Here is an 8,705-nt window from a genome sequence, read left to right on the forward strand (position 1 = left end):
AGCACCAGGACTGTGTACTAAGTGTGGAAAAGGATATCATTGGGCTAGAGATTGTCATTCAGTCAGGGACATTCGAGGCAGGCCCCTGCAGCCAGGATTCCCTCAAGCAGTAGATAATGAGACCATTCCAAAAAACCAGTACAGGGCCCTCAGGTCTCAGGGCCCGAAAACATATGGGACCTCGACAGGCAAAAGGTGGACCCCACAGTCCGCAGGGCAACAGAAGGATCAGCTGGGTTGGACCTCCGTACCACCACCCGATTCATGCTAATGCCCCAAATGGGGGTGCAGCCTAATCCTACTGACTATAAAGGACCTCTGCCATCCAGGAGTGTTGGCCTAATATTGGGCCGGGCCTCCCTTACCTTACAAGGTCTTATTGTTCACCCTGGAGTCGTAGATCAAGACTATGAAGGGGAACTTCAAGTTCTCTGTTCCTGTCCTCAGGGTGTCTTTTCTATTTCACAAGGGGATAGAATAGCTCAGTTAATAATTTTGCCAAGCCTACATGGCTGTTTTCCTTCCTCTGGTGTCCCTCGAGCTACCAGAGGGATTGGTTCTACTGGAAATGATTCTGCTTACTTAGTGATGCCTCTTGACTCCAGGCCATTCTTAGAATTAGTTATAGAAGGAAAACAATTTAAAGGGATTTTAGACACAGGAGCAGATAAAAGTATCCTTTCTTCCCAATGGTGGCCAAAAACTTGGCCCGTTACTTAGTCATCACATTCTTTGCAAGGTTTAGGTTATCAGTCCTGTCCCACTATTAGTTCCCGTTCTTTGAGCTGGACAGCTTCTGAAGGTCAAACAGGACAATTCACTCCCTATGTTTTACCACTCCCATTAAATCTCTAGGGGAGAGACATCTTACAGGCACTAGGACTGACCTTGACTAATGAATACTCGCCACAAGCTGTTTAAATAATGAAGAAAATGGGCTATAAAGAAGGAAGGGGATTAGGGAAAGGAGAGCAGGGTAAACTTGAACCTATCCCTCAAAAAGGTAATAATGGGAGACAAGGTTTGGGTTTTTTCTAGGGGCCGTTGAGGGCTCCATGCCCATACCATGGCTTACAGAGGAAGTTGTATGGGTTCCTCAATGGCCTCTCTCCTCTGAAAAGTTAGAAGCAGCTACAAAACTAATTTCTGAACAGCTACGCTTGGGTCATTTAGAGCCCTCTACCTCACCCTGGAATACACCTATTTTCGTAATTAAGAAAAAATCTGGCAAATGGCGCTTATTACATGATCTTAGAGCTATTAATGCACAAATGCGTCTATTTGGACCAGTTCAGCGAGGGCTACCATTGCTTTCTGCCTTACCCAAAAATTGGGAAATTATAATTATAGATATTAAAGATTGCTTTTTCTCTATACCTTTATGCCCTCAAGATAGGCAAAGATTTGCATTTACCATCCCAGCCATTAATCATTTAGAGCCGGATCAAAGATACCAATAGAAGGTCCTACCTCAGGGGATGGCGAATAGTCCCACCATGTGTCAACTGTATGTGCAATTGGCACTTAAGTCAGTTAGAGAGCATTTTCCATCAGTACAGGTGATAATTTATATGGATGACATTTTGATTTGCCATAAAAATTCACAGTTATTGCAAGATGCATACCCTATATTAATAAAAACGTTAGGGCAATGGGGATTGCAGGTGGCCACTGAAAAGGTGCAAGTTGCTCAAATGGGAGCCTTCCTAGGGTCACTCCTTTATCCTGACAAAATTGTTCCTCAAAAATTAGAGATTTGCAAAGATCAACTACATACCTTGAATGATTTCCAAAAATTGCTAGGAGATATTAATTGGCTAAGACCATTTTTGAAAATTCCATCAGCAGAATTAAAGCCCTTATTTGACATATTAGAGGGAGATACCCACATCTCCTCCCACAGAGCACTTACCCCAGCTGCATGTCAAGCTTTACAAACGATAGAAAAGGTCTTACAAGATGCTCAATTACAACGCATTGAGGAGTCAAAGTCATTTGAATTGTGCATATTAAAAACTGCACAGTTACCAACAGCAGTCTTATGGCAAAAAGGACCCTTATTGTGGGTCCATCCTAATGCTTCCCCTGCAAAAATTATTGAGTGGTATCCTAATGCAGTTGCTCAACTTGCACTTAGGGGGATAAAAGCAGCTATTACTTATTTTGGGAAAGAACCTCATATGCTAATCGTACCTTATACTTCTGCTCAAGTTCAAACCCTGGCAGCAACAACTAACGATTGGGCAGTCTTGGTTGCCTCTTATTCAGGACAAATTGATAATCATTATCCAAAACATCCAATTTTACAATTTGCCTTAAGCCAAGCCATAGTGTTTCCAGTAATAACAGCCAAACACCCACTTCCGGATGGGTTAGTGGTGTATACAGATGGATCCAAATCTGGCATAGGTGCATATGTAGTAAATGGCCAAGTAACATCTAAACAATATAATGAGACATCACCCCAGGTTGTAGAGTGTTTGGTAGTTCTAGAAGTCCTTGAAATTTTTCCGGGACCACTCAATATTGTATCTGACTCTTCATATGTGGTCAATGCAGTTAATATGCTTGAAGTTGCTGGCTTAATTAGACCCTCTAGCAAGTTTGCTCACATTTTTCAGCAAATTCAGTCAGCCTTGTTACATAGAAGACATCTTGTGTATATTACTCATGTTAGGGCTCATTCTGGCCTTCCTGGCCCCATGTCTCATGGAAATGACTTGGCAGACAAAGCTACTAGAATCGTGGCTGCTGCTCTGTCCTCACAGGCAGAGGCTGCAAGGGAGTTTCATAAACGCATCCACGTGACGGCTGAAACATTATGCCGCCATTTCACTTTAACTAGGAAAGAAGCTCGTGACATTGTCACCCAATGTCAAAACTGTTGTCAATTTCTGCCTACTCCTCATGTAGGGGTAAACCCCCGAGGCATCAGACCATTACAGGTCTGGCAAATGGATGTCACTCATATTTCCTCCTTTGGAAGAAATCAATATTTACATGTTTCCATTGACACCTGCTCTGGTGTTATGTTTGCTACACCTTTAACAGGTGAGAAAGCCTCTCATGTTATACAGCACTGTTTAGAAGCGTGGAGTACTTGGGGCAAGCCCACAATTCTTAAAACTGATAATGGGCCAGCATATACCTCTACTAAATTTCAGCAATTTTGTCATCAAATGGATGTCACTCACTTGACTGGCCTTCCTTATAATCCTCAAGGACAAGGCATTGTGGAACGTGCCCACCGTACACTTAAGTCTTATCTTATAAAACAAAAAGGGGGAGTTGATGAGACTCTGCCCTCAGTGCCAAGAGTAGCTGTATCTATGGCACTCTTTACACTTAATTTTTTGAATCTTGACGAGCAAGGTCGCTCTGCAGCTGATCAACATAGCTCAGACCCTGATAGACCAAAAGAAATGGTCAAATGGAAGGATGTCTTAACTGGTCTGTGGAAAGGCCCGGATCCTATTTTGATAAGATCCAGGGGAGCTGTTTGTGTTTTTCCACAGAGTGAAGACAACCCATTTTGGCTGCCGGAACGACTCACCCACAAGATATTCATCAAGGATGGTGCAGAAGATGCTGACCTCCCAAGGACTGCTCGTGATCCTGACAATGCTGAACTTGTCTCAGGTTCCTAGTATGAGGGGTGAACAGAGATGGGCCATTCTCTCAACTTTCCCTAAACCAATGCCAGTTCGCCATAATGCTATAGTTTTTCCAAAATTCTTTACTACTAATAAAACATTAGATTTGCCATATCTACCCTATGATCCCACCCGAGCACCATTAGGGGAAAATTGCTCTTTATTAGAACAGGGTTCTTTATGTTTTCAAATTAATGGACCAGGAAAATGTATCAACCTCGCAGCTCGAGCTTTGGGGAAGTTTAATGAGTACCGAGGAGGTTGGGTAAGCACAACCCAAGATACTTCCAACGCAGATATAACCTTTACAAATCGGACCTTTTGGCAGGAGGCAATTTGGGTTAATGGTACATTTCTACCACCTATCTTTTCAGACAAAGAACGTCCCCACCAACCAAAAATAGCCCCTCATTGTAGCTTGGAAGATGAAGGGCTGATACTGCCTTGGTCTGATTGTCAATCCTCCATCACTCGTTGGGCAGATCAGAGTAAAACCTTTTCCTTTTCTCCCAACATGATAGATGATCCAGAGAAGGAATTTGTTATGAAAGAGGGACTTTTCATACAGGACTTTAGAATGCATCCCTTTCACAAGTGGGTGCTTTGTGGAATCAATGGCAGTTGTACAGAACTCAATCCTTTTATCTTTATCCAGGGAGGAGCAGTTGGAAAGGATTCTTTTACTGGCATCTCAAGATTTGCTCAGTATTGGGGAATACATGCTGCCTCCCAGGACTCTTATGGATATACTAATACCAGTGTAGAGATCACTGGGTTCAATAAAACTTTGGTAAACCAGATTAATTATCCATCTACCCCAGTCTGTGTTTACCCCCCTTTCTTGTTTATTCTTTCAAATGATTCATTTGAAGTCTGTTCCAATGATTCTTGTTGGATTTCTCAATGTTGGGACATAACAAAGAACACCCGTGCCATGGTAGCACGGATCCCACGTTGGATCCCTGTTCCGGTGGAAACACCCTCCACCTTATCCCTGTTTCGACAAAAAAGAGATTTTGGCATTACTGCTGCCGTGATCATAGCAATTTCAGCCAGTGCAGCTGCTGCTACAGCTGCAGGGTATGCTATGGCTAGTACGGTTCAATCAGGCACAAAATTAAATCAGCTTTCAGCAGATCTGGCTGATGCCATCACTGTCCAAAATTCTGCTAGTACCAAGTTAAAGGGAGGGCTGATGATATTGAATCAGCACCTTGACCTGGCAGAAGAACAGATAGGAGTTCTATACCAGATGGCCCAGTTGGGTTGTGAAAGAAAACTGGAAGCCCTGTGTATTACCAGTGTCCAATATGAAAATTTTACTTATGCAGCTAATCTGTCTAGATAGCTTTCCTTGTATCTTGCAGGAAATTGGTCTGAGGGATTCGATGAGACTCTTGAGGCCCTGAGGGTGGCAGTTTTAAAGATCAACTGAACGCGAGTGGACCTGTCATTGACAGAGGGCCTCTCCTCCTGGATTTCATCTGCATTTTCTTATTTTAAGGAATGGGTGGGGGTGGGTTTATTTGGTGTTGCCACCTGCTGTGGACTTGTGTTCATGCTCTGGTTGGTTTGCAAGCTCAGAACCCAACAAACACGTGACAAGGTTGTGATAGCTCAAGCACTTGCTGCTATTAAGCAAGGCGCCTCCCCCGAAATCTGGCTATCTATGGTCAAAAATTAGTTGACATTGGTGGCTGGCCTCTTTTGTAGAGTTCTCCCTAGGTCATTTAGTAGTTACTGTCACATAGCACTGCAGTATCCAGGGACGGGCAACTTTCCTCATGCACAGATCGTCCTAAGACACGGGGCCCAGTGGCGATAGGGTTACCCTATGACAGGAAAGGCTGTGACATTGGAGGAACGACCTAAGACAGGAGCCACAGCGGATGGGCATAATTACACAGACCTAGTCCAGCCTCAATTTAATAAAATAAAAAGGGGGAGATGTGGAGACCCGTGCAGCAAGCAATCGCTGTGGAGAGCCGTGCGCTTGCAGCAAGCAATCACCATTATAAGATGGCGCTGGCCTCCACTGTGACTAACTAGTAAACAAGCCTTGTGTGCAAGTGCGAGAGTGAACTCACTCCTAGTCACTGCCCATTCTCGGGGTGTAATAGTGGTGTGATGGGCGAGCAACGAATCAAGAGCTGTCACACCACATCAGGTGCTGAAACGTCATGGCTGAGCGCTATATAAGGGACTCCATTTTCTGGGGTCGAGATCTTCCTGAGAAGTAAGCAATAAAGCTTTGCCACAGAAGATTCCGGTTGTCCTGAGTGTGTTCTTGCCGGCAGGGACAAAAGCTCAGGATAGATCTGCTAGAAAAAAAAATTCTAAAAGAGTTGTAACAGCTCTCTAAATAGTTTTTTGGTTTTCCAACCAAAGTCAGAAGACCTGCCAGAAAAATTCTGAAAGAGATATATCTCTGCAATCAGCTCTCTCTAGGTAACTCACTCTTGCAGACCAAAAATAAGTATTTATACATCAATTCAGTCATAAACCCAGATTTCCTTTTGATTATCCTATGAATCAGCATTTTATGAACTTAGCCCTTTGATTCTTAGGAAAACAAAGCAAAACAGAACTTGTCCTTTATTTTCTTTCCTTTTTTTTTTCATTTTTTTTAACATAGCAAATGATTTCAGAGATCTGACTGCCTTTGTATGCAAAAACAGTAAGTTTAGCTGGGTGGAATCTTGCCTTGGGATCACCACTCCCTTAAATCTCTTTATCCCCCTCCTTAATATCTTTCTGACAAGCTTGCTTATTAATCTAGCTTCTTCCTTACTTTTAAGTCTGTGAAGCCCCTCATACAATTCATATTGCAGTCTTATATTTCGAATAGATGAGAAATTGTGCAAAAGACAGCTTTTATATACTGATTTATGTTTTTTGAACTCAAGGTTTTAGAGTTCTTTCCCACAGCCTTAAAGGCTGTCCTGGAAGTCACAACATCACAGAGACACATTATTGTTTCCTGAAATCATGTTTGTAATTATAATGGAGTTTCCTTAGAAGGAAAACGTTTCCCAAAGGAGGGACATGAAGTATAATTTATACATTATCATACAAACAACCGTTATATCTAGCAACCACCAGCACTCATGAATGCCTATGGCCCACTGGCCCTGCTCCTAGGGCAAGAACTTTCTCATGATGACCCTTTCGAGGCCATGCAGAACTTGGCAACAGATCCAAAAAATAGTAATATAAAAAAATTTTTACTTATTGAGGAATGTTTTCTGTTAATTTAATGTGTTATGATCATATCAAGAAAAGATGCATTTTCATTATTTTGGGAGAAAAAAAACGACTATTTTACTACAAATAGTAATAGTCAGACAAGTGAGGTAATTACTTATTTTCAATGTTTCTGTTGTATTTACTAACTAAAGTCATCATGTGACTAATTATGAATGATCCAAAGGTGCAAAGATTTTTCAAGGTGGAACAAAAATTAATATCTCAGGAAATCTTGTATTACTTTGTTTTAATACATTCATTTATAATTACTTTAAATGTTCTAATACAATTACTATCTTTTAAAGGATATAAACTTCTCCAGTATAGAACATTTTTATCCTCTTTCAGCAGAAGGATGAATGATATAAAAATATGATGCACACATACAAAGAAATGCACTTTGGTCACTATTAAGTATAAGAAACATACACAGATCTTTTTCAGCTAGAGAAGGGTGATTATAGACAAACAAACTATTCTATAGATTTCATATTACTAGGAATATTTATTTCTTTACTTAAAGTTCACTGATATAAGGTACATATATTCAATAATGACTGCAGAATATGCAACAGTTTGTTTTAGTTATTTCATCTTTTAAATATTTGACAATCAACATAAAATATATCCAAATAATTGAATTTTCTAAACATATTGGGCAGTAATAATAATATGCTTATTTGCTTGGTTCAAAGATGGGAAAGTTGGTTAGTTCATATTGTTGTTCCACCTACAGAGTTGCAGAACCATTCAGATCCTTGGGTACTTTCTCTAGCTCCTCCCTTGGGGGCCCTGTGTTCCATCCAATAGATGACTGTGACAATTCACTTCTGTATTTGCCAGGCACTGGCATAGCCTCACAAGAGACAGCTATATCAGGTTCCTTTCAGCAAAATCTTGCTGGCATATGCAATAGTGTCTGCGTTTGGTGGGAGTGTATTGGGGACTTTCGGGATAGCATTTGAAATGTAAATAAAGAAAATATCTAATAATAAATTGGAAAAAATTGCCAAAAACGAAATAAAACAAAAAGCAAAAGGGCTGGGACAGGCAGGAGCCACAGAGCCGCTGAGGCAGCACCCTTTTGGGGCCGCAGATATCCGGCACCCTCCCAGCCGGAGGACAGTGATCTGCCCTGCAGGGAGCGCCATCTTGGCTCCAGGACTCCGCCGAACTTAGTCTGTACAGGTGAGAGTGAGGACTACAGAGGCAGACAGCTTCTGGGACAGGCGGGAGCCACAGAGCCACTGAGGCAGCACCCTTTTGGGGCCACTGACATCCGGCACCCTCCCAGCTGGAGGACAGTGATCTGCCCTGCAGGGAGCGCCATCTTGGCTCCGGGACTCCGCTGAACTTAGTCTGTACAGGTGAGAGTGTGGACCACAGAGGCAGACAGCTTCTGGGACAGGTGGGAGCCACAGAGCCACTGAGGCAGCACCCTTTTGGGGCCGCAGACATCCGACACCCTCCCAGCTGGAAGACAGTGGTCTGCCCTGCACAGGAGCCCTCTGCCTCAGGAGCAGGGAGCACATCTTGGATCCAGGACTCCACTGAACTTAGGAAGTTAGTCTGCACAGCTGAGAGAGTGCACCACAGAAGCCTACAGCTTCTGTGACCTGCCAAAGCAACACAGCATCTGGGAAAGGTCCTGTTTTCCGCCTTCTTCTTCGGCCAGGAGGAGGTCCAAACGCCAGATATTTGTACACCTTCCCTTTAAGAGGAAAGCTTGTCAGCAGGGAGTGCTCTAACCACTGAAACTCAGAGGAGAGAGCCTGTCTCCCAGGTCTGCTGACAGACGATACTCAG

At 42.7% G+C, this 8,705-nt stretch overlaps 1 non-coding gene across 1 annotated transcript; it reads right to left on the reverse strand.

Annotated features, from left to right (window-relative positions):
* Positions 1-6,022: 6,022 nt before the first annotated feature.
* Positions 6,023-6,084, reverse strand: LOC147002753 (U7 small nuclear RNA). The gene has a single exon (XR_015048576.1). It is a non-coding gene; the product is annotated as a U7 small nuclear RNA (small nuclear RNA).
* Positions 6,085-8,705: the final 2,621 nt, after the last annotated feature.

This window comes from Mus caroli, unplaced genomic scaffold, assembly GCF_978045245.1.
Source record: "Mus caroli unplaced genomic scaffold, Mus_caroli_1 scaffold_9, whole genome shotgun sequence".
Lineage (NCBI taxonomy): Eukaryota > Metazoa > Chordata > Mammalia > Rodentia > Muridae > Mus > Mus caroli.